A 13,406-nucleotide genomic window follows, 5' to 3' on the forward strand; every position below is an offset into this window, starting at 1 on the left:
CTCTTAATTGGTGAATTTAGACCCTTGACCTTGAGAGAGATTATTTTTATGGTGGTTTGTGTCATCTTTCTGGAAGGGTCTGTTGTGCTTGTAGGGTGTGTCTTGTCTTACAGTAGCCCCTTTGGCCCTAATTTAAGTTTTGGTTTTGAGTCTATGAAGTTCCTGAACTTTTGTTTATCCACAAAATAGTGCACCGTTCTTTCGAGGTAGAGTGAGAGTTTAACTAGATAGAGAATTCTCAGTGAAGCATTCATTTCAGTGAGTTTTTTCACTGTTTCCCACCATTGCCTTCGGGCTTGGAGGGTTTCCTCTGATAGGTCTGCTGTGAACCTAAGGTGTGCTCCTTTGTATGTGATTTCCTTCTTTGACCTTGCTGCTTGCAGTATTGTGTCTCTATCTGCGGCATCCATCATTCTAACTATGTTAGAATGTCTTGGAGTGTTTTTGTGGGTCTCTTTTAGCTGGCACCCTTCGGGCTCCTTGATTCTGAAAGGCTGCATTGTCCAGCTCTGGGAACTTTTTAGCAATGACTTGTTTAACTGTGGCTTTTTCATTGGGATTGTTTCCCTGAGCTTCTGGTACTCCAATGATTCTAATGTTGTTCCTCTTGGAATCATCTAGACCTCTGATTCGCTCTAGAGCTATCTTGAGGTGTTTTGCCATTGTTTGTTGTTTCCTGTAGGCTTGGTGCAGCTGATCTTCTAGCTCAATAATTCTGTCTTCAGCTGTGGCCATTCTACTGTTGAGGGCACAGACTTAGTTTTTTATTTCATCTACAGAATCTTTTATTCATGACTTTTCTGTGCGTAGCTTTCCAATTTCTGCTCTCATTTCTTCCTGGATTTTCTTGATTGTCTGGTCCATTATTTCTTTCATGTCCTCCTTAAGTTTACTGGTTATCTGCCTCACTATTTCATTGAGTTCATTGAACAGCTTCATTACTTCATATCTGAATTCTTTCTCAGAGAGGTAGCTGAGGTGAGTAGCACCTACTGAGGCTTCTGGACTCTTTTCATCGTCATCCACACGTGGTGGGGATTTGCATTGTTTCTTCACGTTGGTGTGGAGGTATGGAGACTGAGATGTTACTTGAGATTGCTGGGTATGAGTAGATTACCTGAGCATGAGCCTCCAGCAGCCCAAAATTAGTCCACACCCACTTCCACAGAAGCCACGCCCACTTCTGAAGAGGCCACGCCACCTACTTGGTGTGTGTTGGGGATACAACCTGGGGGAGGAAGAAGACCAGCACAGAGTTGGGGATGAACAGGAAGAGGCTTAGGGATGATGAGTGTCCCAGGGTCCTAGAGGATGCCTGGGGTACGTATGCACAGAAAGCCTGCCCACTATGCTCTTAATGAACAATGATCTCTGCTGCATTTTTCCATCAGGACCAGTTGTTAATCAGGACTGTTGTCACAAAGCACAGAAGTGTAAGCAGCTAGTTTGAGCAGAAAGTAACCTCTTAAAGAACATGACATAATGTTTCAGATTTCCTGGAAAGGCAAGGGCATGGGACTTTGTGTTAAATTGCAGCACCTGTGATTGACTTCTGGCACAGACCTGAGTTTAGAACCCCACTTTTAGGACTGCGGTCACTGGGGCCACTAATAGCTGCTACCTCTTTACCTCCTCTCAAACAGCCCTCACTGACAAACAATTCCACACTTCCACTTCTGTGAGCAAAGTTTGTGTGGGCATGCTCATTAGCGTGGCTAGGTCACATGCTGCCATCCAAGGGACACCCAAGGGTTCATCCTAATTCAGCAAAGTCTGGGAAACAGAATTCTAACTCCTACAGCTAGGGTAGCAGGACTCAAGAGGAATGTCCCCAAATAGAAACACTATTTAAAGAGCAAGGTCCAGCCAAAATATGACATGTGTACCCATACATCATAAAGTATCTTACCTTTCTTGGAAAACATTCCATCCAAAACAAGATCAACATTCATAATGATAAATATAGTAAGTTATCTATGATTTAGAAGTGATTTATGATAAAGGAAGAAACTCTAAATTCAAATAAATTCATGTCATTGGCATTTTTCTACTAGCCACCCATAATGGATACAATCAAGAGGAGATATTGTTTGTTAAAAATGTAACATTAAAATGAAAACCAGTTTTCATATTTCGATTTGTTAGCCTGAGTAATTTTTTACCTCGCTACTCTCCAAGGAGAACTTTCCTTCGACCCAACAGAATTAAAATAGGGTTTTTTGCCTCATAGTTTATATTTCATGAGTATCTATTTCACTTATATGCCCCCATTTTTGCCTAAAAAAGGGAACACATGTTTTTCAGAATTATGCTCAGAAATCCAATTTATAGACTTATAAATTCAGTGACAAGTTCTTATACACCTTCAAATCCATCAGGCTTTTGGATTAAACTGGTAGCAAGTAAAATATAAATGAACCACCTCCAAGACTCCCATAAAAATGCCCATGAATTAAAATATATAGGTATATTTTACTTACTGGGTGTAAGTAAAAAAGCATGGACGTATTCCCATTATCATCAGGAATGAGAAAGTGACCTGTATGATCACCACTAAAGTAAAAGTAAAGGCCCTCCCGTTGATCATCGATTTGCTCGAGCGGGACCAGTAACGTCTCCATTGGAGACTTTGTTGTTACTGTGTTTGGCATATCGAATACGTCACGGGGAGCTTGCCAGGCCCTGCTGTGCGGGCGAGATACTCTCGGTAGCTTGCCGGGCTCTCCTAGAGGGGCGGAGGAATCGAACTCGGGTCGGCCATGTTGGCTGCGTGCAAGGCAAACGCCCACCACTATTGCATAAAATTATTTTGAATTTTGGTATCTAATAGAATTAAGTAAAAATAAGGATATCAAACAGGTTATATAGATGCACAGCTAATCACTTGTATCACTTGTCATCCTATTGATCTTCGATTTGCTTGAGCAGGTGCCAGTAACGTCTCCATTCATCCCTGTCATGTGCTAGTGCAGCACAGTGATATCTGCTCACTCCAGGTACATGAAGAGCCTCAAACCATTTGTTCAGGGTTTTGATGAAGAAGTCTGACCATCTCATAGGTGGGAGGCCATGTGTACTTTTGATATCCTGTGGAGTCCAGTCGGTAACAGCTCTAGTCCAGCAGTCATTTCTAAATCAGGTTATGTGTCCGGCCCATCTGATTTTCAACACCTTGGCAAATGAGACAGCGTCCCTGATTCTTGATCGTCGATGGAGGTTGGAACTCCGGATTCTTTCTCTCACTTGAGTGAAATGTGATATTCCAAGCATAGCTCTTTCAATTCCTTTTTAGGATACTCGAATAGTGTTCTTGTCCTGTTTTAGTAGGACCCGGGTCTCTGAGGTGTATGTTAGTGCAGGAAGAATGATGGAGTAGAAAAGTCGTGCCTGGAGCCAGAGGTTCTTCATCCTCTCAACAACTTCTTGGACGCTGTTGAAGGCATTCCACGCCACTCTCTTCCTCCTGTGCAGTTCTGGCACCAAGTCATTCCTCATACTGAGCTCTTGAACCAGGTACACATAACTGCTGCATTCGGAGATGTTTGTTCCATAGAGAATGAATGGAACGTCAGGAACGAGTCCATTTTCCATGAATATTGTCTTGGTGAGATTCAGTCTGAGCTTTCCACACTCACGGTTGAACTCGGCCAGCATTTGTGTCACTTGGCTAATGTTAGGTGTTATTAGAACGATGTCATCAGCAAAGCGGAGGTGGTGTAGTTGCTAACAGTCTATCTTCACTCTCATTCTTACCCATTCCAGTCATTGCATGACGTTCCTGAGGGTGGCACTGAAGAGTTTCGGTGAAATGGTATCACCCTGCCAAACTGCTCTCTTTTTTTTTTTATTAGTGAAACACCATGAGGTACAGTTGTAGATTTACAAATTTTTGTGCTTGGGTTTCGGTTAAACAATGATCAAATACCCATTCCTGCACCAGTGCCCATATTCCACCCCATGGATAACATCTCTCCCCCCCATCCCCCACATCCCATCCTGCCTCTGTGGCAGGGCATTCCCTTTTGTTCTCTCTCTCCTATTGGGTGTTGTGGTCTGCAAAAGAGGCATTGAATGGCAAACATGTTCAGTCCATAGTCTACTTTCAACATGCATCTCCCTCCTGGGAGGATCCTCCAGACACCCTTTATTTGGTGCTCCCTTTTCTATCTGAATTGCCCTTTCCCCTAGAATACCCGGCTGGCCTCTAGGCTATGGAGTAATCCTCCTGGTGTTGATCTCAGCTATTCTTGGGTATCAATCTCATATTTTGTTACTTTATATCCCCCAGATGAATGCAATATTTCTATGTCTATCCCTCTCTTTCTGACTCATTTAGCTTAGCATGATACTTTCCATATTGTACCACTTGTATGTAAATTTCATGACTTCATCTTTTCTAACAGCTACATAGTACTCCATTGTGTAGATGTACCAAAGTTTCTTTAACCAGTCATCTATTCTTGGGCACTCAGGTTTCTTCCAGTTTCTGGCTATTATAAAGAGTGCTGCAATGAACAAACAAGTGCAGATGTCACTTTGACTATACGTTTTTTACTCTCTGGGATATATTCCCAGGAGTGGTATGGCTGGGTCAAATGGGAGCTCAACTTCTAATTTTTAGAGAATTGTCCATACTGTTTTCCAGAAGGGCTGAACCAGTCGACATTCCCACCAACAGTGAAGGAGTGTCCCTTTCTCGCCACATCCACGCCAGCATCGGTTGCTTTTGTTCTTTTGGATGTGGGCCAGTCTCTGAGGTGTGAGATGGTATCTCATTGTGGTTTTGATCTGCATCTCCCTGATGATTGATGATATAGAGCATTTTCTCATGTGCTTTTTTTGCCATTCGGATTTCTTCTTTGAGAAAGTTTCTGTTCATTTCATTGCCCCATTTTTTGATGGGGTTGGATGTTTTCTTCTTGTGGAGTTCAACCAGTACTTTGTATATCCTTGATATCAACCCCTTATCAGATGGGTATTGGGTTAATATCCTTTCCCATTCTGTAGAATGTCTTTGTATTTTGGTCACTGTTTCTTTGGAGGCGCAGAAGCTTCTTAGTTTAGGATAGTCCCATTTATCTATCTCTGTTTTCACTTGCTCGGTCAGTAGGGTGGCATCTTTGAAAATACCATTAGCTTCAATGTCATGAAGGGTTTTGCCAACTTTGTCTTCAATGTACCTTATGGTTTCTGGTCTGATGTTGAGGTCTTTAATCCATTTTGATCTTACTTTTGTACATGGTGTTAGGCAGAATTCTGAGCCCATTTTTTTTGCATGTAGCCGTCCAATTTTGCCAGCACCATTTGTTAAAGAGGCTTTCCTTACTCCACTTCACATTTCTTGCACCTTTAGCAAAGATCAGATGATCATATGATTGAGGGGAGATGTCAGTGTATTCAACCCTTTTCCATTGGTCTACAGTTCTGCGTTTGTTCCAGTACCATGCTGTTTTAATTATTACTGCTTTGTAGTACAGTTTGAAGTGAGGGAGGTTGATTCCTCCCATTTTCTTTTTCCCAAGAATTGCTTTAGCTATTCGTGGGGGCTTATTGTTCCATATAAATTTCAGGAGTGTTTGCTCCATTTCTTTGAAGAATATCATGGGTATCCTTATAGGGATTGCATTGAATTTGTACAATGCTTTCGGTAGTATTGCAATTTTGACAATGTTAACTCTCCTGACCCATGAGCAGGGGATATCTTTCCATTTCCTCATGTCCTCTTTTATTTCCTGAAGTAGCGTTTTGTAGTTTTCTTTGTACACATCCTTTACTTCCTTAGTTAAGCTGATTCCTAGGTACTTGATTTTCTGGGGCACAATTGTGAACGGGATTGTTTTTTTCATGTTGCTTTCCTCTCTCTCACTGTTTGCATATAGGAAAGCCATGGACTTTTGGTTATTGATTTTATAGCCTGCAACTTTACTTACTCCCAATCCTCTTTAAGCTTTTCCATGAAATTGAAATATGAAAAACTCTTCCAAACAGTTTCTACAAAGCAAATATCACACTGATACCAAAAGTAGACAGAGATACCACAAAGAAAGAGAATTACAGGCTGATATCCCTGATGAACACAGATGCAAAGATCCTCAACAAACTACTAGCAAATAGAATCCAACTACTCATCAAAAAGATCATACACCATGACCAAGTAGGATTCATCCCAGGGATGCAAGGATGGTTTAATGTTCGGAAATCAATCAACATAATCCATCATATCAACAAAAGAAAAGATAAAAATCATGATTATATCAATAGATGCAGAGAAAGCATTTGACAAGATCCAGCACCCCTTTATGATGAAAACCCTAGCCAAAATGGGTATAGAGGGGACTTTCCTCAACATAGTTAATGCCGTCTACTACAAACCTAAAGCAAGCATCATCCTCAACTGGAAAAAACTGAGAGCCTTACCTCTAAGATCAGGGACGAGACAAGGATGCCCACTCTCTCCACTGCTGTTCAATATAGTACTGGAAGTACTTGCAATAGCGATTAGGCAAGAAAAAGATATTAAGGGCATTCAGGTAGGAAAGGAAGAAATGAAGCTCTCACTATTCTCAGATGATATGATTCTATACTTAGAGAACCCAACAAACTGCTCTCTTGACTTGGATGATCACTTCCTTGTAGAATGGTGAGATCCTGGTAGTGAATTCATATTACAACTCAAAGGAAGATCCTGATGTACTGAGTCGGAACGCCCTGTTTGACTAGGGCTTCAATGACCACTTCAGTCTCAACAGAATCAAAGGCCTTCTTCAAATCAATAAACATTAGACAGAGTGGCTTCTTGAACTCCCGAGACACCTCAAAGAGCTTGTTCACTGTGTGGATATGGTCGATGGTGCTGAACCCATTTCAGAACCCTACTTGCTCATATGGTTGTCCTTCATGTAGTGTTCTGCCTATTCTATTCAGGATGACTCGAGTGAACAACATGCAGACTTCGGACAAGAGGCAGATCTGGTGATAGTTGCCAATGTTGTGGATGTCTCCCTTCTTGTACAACAGAATTGTTTTGCCTTGCATTCAGACAAGTAGTTTGTGAAGAGCCGAGCCATGACGAGTACTGGCGGCAGATTCTTCAGGTGTTCGGGTCTGACCTTGTCTGGAACAGGTGCCGTTCGCTTCTTTACCAATGAAATGGCGTGTTGAATTTCGGAATTTGATGATGTAGTTATTTCTCCAAAAGACCTAAGATATGAATTAACTTATGAATAATGAGTGAATTTACCAATAGGATGAAATGCAAAATGAATAAGTTAGGGGTCAGAGCAATAGCATAGGTGGTAAGGCCCTTGCTTTGCATGTGGCCAACCAGGTTTCAATCCCTGGCACCCCAAATAATTCCCCAAACTCTACCAGGAGTGATCCCTGAGGACAGAGTTGGGAGAATGCCCTGAGCACAACAAGGCATGGCCCCAACCCTGTCCCCACCCATATCTAATAAGTTAATGATTTTAACACATAGGAAACCTGATTAAAAGCTATAAAGTACAAGAATATTTTGTAGATAATAGTAACCAAAAAGATCATAGGGACCCTCAAAAAAGATCAAATAAATAAATTAATAATAGATGCACAACATTTTAAAGAAAAAATGTATAACATTCCTTGGACAAGTACAGGAGGGAGGATGGTTGCTTTGAACACCCAACTTAGGTTCCATCCCTGAACCCCATGTAGTCCCCTTAGTCCTACTAGTAATGATCCTGTGATCCTTCAGCTGGATTCAGGAGAAAATTCTGAGCATCACGTGACCAGCCGAACTGATTTTTGACACCTTGGCAAACGAGACAGCGTCCCTGATTCTTGATCGTCGATGGATGTCGGAACTCCGGATTCTTTCTCTCATTTGAGTGAAATGTGATATTCAAGCATAGCTCTTTCAATTCCTCTTTGGGAGACCTGAATAGCGTTCTCATCCTGTTTGCGTAGGGCCCAGGTTTCGGAGGCATATGTTAATGCAGGAAGAACAGTGGAATCAAAGAGATGTGCCCGGAGCTGGAGGTTCTTTGTCCTCTTAGCTATTTCTTCGACGTTCTTGAAGGTGTTCCAAGCCGCTCTCTTCCTCCTGCACAGCTCGGGTGCCAGGTCATTTGTCATGTTGACTTCTCGACCTAGGTACACATAGCTGTTGAATTTGGAGATGGTCGTTCCATTGAGAGCGAATGGGGCATCAGGAACGAGGCTGTTTCTCATAAACATTGTCTTCATGAGATTCAACTGTAGTCCAACCTTTCTACACTCACGGTCGAAGTTGGCCATCATTTGTGCCGCTTGACTGATGTTTGGTGTTATTAAAACAATGTCATCAGCAAAGCGGAGGTGGTGTAGTTGCTGACCATCTATCTTCACTCCTGTTCCTTCCCATTCCAGTCATTACATGATGTTCTTGAGGGTGGCACTGAAGAGTTTCGGTGAAATGGTATCACCCTGCTGAACCCCTCTCTTGACATCGATGATTACTTCTTTGTAGAATGGTGAGATCCTGGTAGTGAATCCGCAATACAGCTCACGGAGGATCTTGATGTATTGGGTTTGAATGCCCTGATTGGCTAGGGCTTCAATGACCACTTCCATCTCAACAGAATCAAAGGCCTTCTTTAAATCAATGAACGTTAAACAGAGCGGCATCTTGAACTCCCGAGAAACCTCAATGAGCTTGGTTATCGTGTGGATATGGTCGATGGTGCTGAATCCTTTGCGGAACCCTGCTTGCTCACATGGTTGTCCTTCATCTAGTGTTCTGCCAATCCTATTTAGGATGACTCGAGTGAACAACTTGTAGATGACAGACAATAGGCAGATCGGGTGATAGTTGCCAATGTCATGGATGTCTCCCTTCTTGAACAGTAGTACGGTCCTGCTGGTTTTCCATTGGGACGGAACCTTGCATTCAGACAGGTCGTGTGTGAAGAGCTGAGCCAGTGTATTGATGAGTACTGACGGCAGGTTCTTCAGATGTTCAGGTCTGACCTTGTCTGGGTCGGGTGCTGTTCGTTTCTTTACTGATGAAATGGCGTGTCGGGTTTTGGAAAGGAGAACGTTGGGAACGACATATCCATCCTGTGGAATTTGGTATGTTGGCAAGTGGACATGGCTATCAAAGAGATTTGAGTAGAAATCATGATGTTTAACGGATAATCTTCTCCATTGCCGTTCTGGAGGATGTGATGGATCCATCAGGACGTCGGAGGGCAGTCATCTTGGTCTTGTATTTGGCAAAGGACAGGAGGGCATTATGAATACTTTTCCCGGCTTCTGCCGCATCTACCAGCACTTCTGCTCTTCTCTCTTTGAGGTCTTCCTTGATCGCATCTCTGCACTGCTTTGCGAGCTCGGACGTTAGCTTGCGGTTGCCTGAGGCATGCGCCAAACCACACTGGCGAATAAGCTCAAGAGTTTTCGAAGACAGGCATTTTTTTGCGGCTATCTCTCTCTTGGCGTTTCTCGCACATTCATGGAGGTGCTGAACCAGTCGATTGTATTCCTCGTCAATGTTGTCAACAATGGCATCTTCCCATGTTGCCGCAATAGTGCCAAAGAGCTCCCAGTTGGTGGTTGTTCTGGGAGTTCTCTTTTTAAACTTTGCAGCCCTTTCTCCCCGCTCTGTGAAGTAGACTTTTGCACGAAGGAGATGGTGGTCCGATCCCGTTCAGAATTTTGGGACAACAGCGACATTGGTCAGGCAAAACCGTTGATTGAATATGATGTGGTCTATTTCGTTGTGGAATCATCCACCGAGAGACTCCCATGTCCATCGTTTAGATTCTGCCTTCTGGATCTGTGAGTTACCATGGATGGTCTTGGTCGACATGATGAACTCAGACAGTCTCTCACCCTGTTCGTTCCATTCTAGGCCATCCGACACTACCTCCACTACCCAGCCACCGCCACACTCCAGGACGCTTTCCGGACCTGCATGGCAGCTCTGGCCAAGACTCACGCACGACTGAAGACCCACAGAACAAGATAAGTGGAACTCTCTGAGACCTTGGACTCGAGGCTCAACGGACCCAGGGACAGAGATTCTCTGCTTGCTCCCACCAACCATAGCCGCCACCACACTCCAGGACGCTTTCCGGACCCACGTGGCAGCTCCGGCCAAGATTCATGCACGACTGAAGACCCACAGAACAAGATAAGCGGAACTCTCTGAGACCTTGGACTCCAGGCTCAACAGACCCAGGGACAGAGATTCTCTGCTTGCTCCCACCAACCACAGGTGACAAAGGGATTCTAATGAGGAGCCCCACCCTACCGTGCCCTGTCTGCTTCCACCAACCACCCAGGGATCGGATTGCGCACAGTAGACCCACCCTACCCCTACCGGGACCAGATAAATACCCCACTGGCAGACCTCCACTACTGACACTACCTCCACTACCCAGCCGCCGCCACACTCCAGGATGCTTTCCGGACCTGCGTGGCAGCTCCGGCTAAGACTCACGCACAACTGAAGATGCACAGAATAAGATAAGCAGAACTCTCTGAGATCTTGGACTCCAGGCTCAACGGACCCAGGGACAGAGACTCTCTGCTTTCTCCCACCAACCACAGGTGACAAAGAGATTCTAATCAGGAGCCCCACCCTACCCTGCCCTGTGTGCTTCCACCAACCACCAGAGGCCCAGGGATCGGATTGTGCACAGAAGGCCCACACTACCCCTACCGGGACCAGATAAATACCCCACTGGCAGACCTCAACTACCGACACTACCTCCACTACCCAGCCGCTGCTACACTCCAGGACGCTTTCCGGACTCGTGCGGCCGCTTTGTGGCCGCGCAACACATCATAAGACACTAAATACCCATCTTCCAGAATTGCTGTACCATATTTAATAGGGTTAAAATATGGTAACACCTACGAGGGCAATTAGAGGTCGCCCCAAAAGCCTCTATCCCTCTCGGAAAGACTAGCAAGCTACCGAGAGTATTCCGCCCACACGGCAGAGCCTGGCAAGCTATCTGTTGTGTATTCGATATGCCAAAACCAGTAATTACAATGGGTCTCATTCACCTGACCCTGAAGGCTTCACCAACATGGCAGCCCTGAGAAGGATAAGAAAGGAGAGGTCAATAAAATCTCAAGGCCAATCTAGGCTGCCACAATGAAGGAAGACAAAAATGATCGTCTGTACTTTCAATATGCTAGCACTCCAGGCTCAACAGACCCAGGGACAGAGATTCTCTGCTTGCTCGCACCAACCAAGGTGACAAAGGGATTCTAATGAGGAGCCCCACCCTACCGTGCCCTGTCTGCTTCCACCAACCACCCAGGGATATGCTAGCATCAGATGCATCCATTGAGGACCTGATGGTACAAGTGCGAAAGATCAAGTACGACATCATTGGTCTGACCAAGACAAGAAGGCACCAATCTCATCATGCCATTTTTGACACTGGAGAAGAATTGTTCCTTGGAACATGCGATAAAAGAGGTGTCAGAGGCGTGGGTGTCCTTGTCAACACAAACTTGGCCATGAGCATTGATTCATTCGAATGCCTAACAACCCGAATTGGACGTTTGCATTTGAATAGATGTGGCTCACTGCCAGCAGTTTCTATCTTCGTTGTCTATGCACCAACATCTCATTATGATGAAAGAGAAATCGAGAAGTTCTACATGGAGCTGGAGAAGTTCTATAAAGAAGACCACACCTTCTAACCTTCTACAAGATCATTGTGGGTGATTTTAATGCCAAGATAGGACCGAGAAGATCAGCTGAAGAACTTCACATCGGGACCCATATATATATATATATATATATGTATATATATATATATATATATATATATATGACCCCTGGCAAGCTACCCGTGACATATTCAATATGCCAAAAACAGTAACAATAACAGGTCTCATTCTCCTGACCATGAAAGAGCCTCTAATAGAGCAGCGTTAGGAAAGATGAGTAAGGAGAGACTGCTAAAATCTCAGGGCTTGGACAAATGAAGACGTTAGTAGCCCCCACTCAAGTAAATAGATGAACAATGGGATGAAAGTTATATAGTATTACAGTGATTCTATTTTATTATCACTATATGGAGGAGCTTCAAGGAGGTCACATCTGATGTACTAAGGGGCTATTCTTTGGTTGGTGTTTAGGAGTCATTTCTAGCAATAGCTGTGGGGATCATATTATGCTGGGGAATGAATCTGAGACTTCAGCATGCCAAGCCCATACTCCAGTTCTTTGAGCTATCTACCTGGTCCCTTCTTCTCTACTTAGAAAATTTAATTGACATGCCATTGGTTTACAATAGCATATAAGTTTTAGGAGTGTGTGTTTGTTATACCAAATGTATTACCGGGTGTTGGAATAAGGAAGACGGACCACTTTCATGATGCAAAAGCAAGGAATTTTATTGCTAGCTCAATCTAGGGTCCAAGTCCACACTGACACAGTGGCTTCAAGAGGACCCAGACTCTAGTTTTAGAGGGCATTATATAGCATATGGTTACATAAGCTACTCATTCTCTGCGGTTAACAAAAGATAATTTCTGGCACATGGTAATTCTTTGAGCCCACTTGCTAGGCCCAGGAACTTTCCAGGTGGGGTCAGGCTGGCTAGTTACGCATTGTTTGATTTCTATGAAAATGAAAATGTTTCAGTTCTAGAAAATGAACCAGAAGTCTAGCTGATTTTTCTCATTTTTGCCACCTGTCATGGCGTTGCCATTGCTTATGGTGTGATTCAGTTCTTCATGTTCACACCACTCTTAATGTATGACAGCACAGCACACTCACCACTAAAGTTCTACTAACGCCACACCATAGTTCAAAGCTCCCTCTTTGGCACTATTTCCCCAATTCCTCTCCCTCTGATAAAGTTTTATTTACAGAATCCAAGGGTTTGTTTTTCTTTGTTTTGGCATTACTTCTTTGTATTTTGCATATGAGAAAAATTAGCTGGCAGTCTCTTTCAGACATATTCTACTTAGCATAAACCTCTTGGTTTTAATTTATGTTACCCCAAATGGTAATGTTTAAATTTTATATAGACCTGAGTAATATTCTGTTGTGTTAATATACTACATAACCTTTATTCATCAAGTATTAATGGACATTGCCAGGAGTAATTCCTGAGTTCCTGGCCAGGAGTAACACCTAAACACTGCCAGAAACAAATAAATAGAGAAATATATAGTACATTATTTTTCTTTTGCCTAAAAAATGGAAAAAACACAAACAAAACTGTATTGTGAATAGTTCTTGACTATTGCAAATCTCTCTTCCATACTCAATGCTGCATAGATCTTTTTGAATCAGTGTTTTCATAGCCTTTAGATAGAAATACAGTTGCTAAATCAAAAAGTTTTAGTTTTTACTTTATAAAGACTATAGTTTTACTTTATTAAGACAATTTTTCGTAGTGATTGCCCCAATTTAC

Source organism: Sorex fumeus, unplaced genomic scaffold (genome assembly GCF_029834395.1).
Source record: "Sorex fumeus unplaced genomic scaffold, SorFum_2.1 ptg000054l, whole genome shotgun sequence".
Lineage (NCBI taxonomy): Eukaryota > Metazoa > Chordata > Mammalia > Eulipotyphla > Soricidae > Sorex > Sorex fumeus.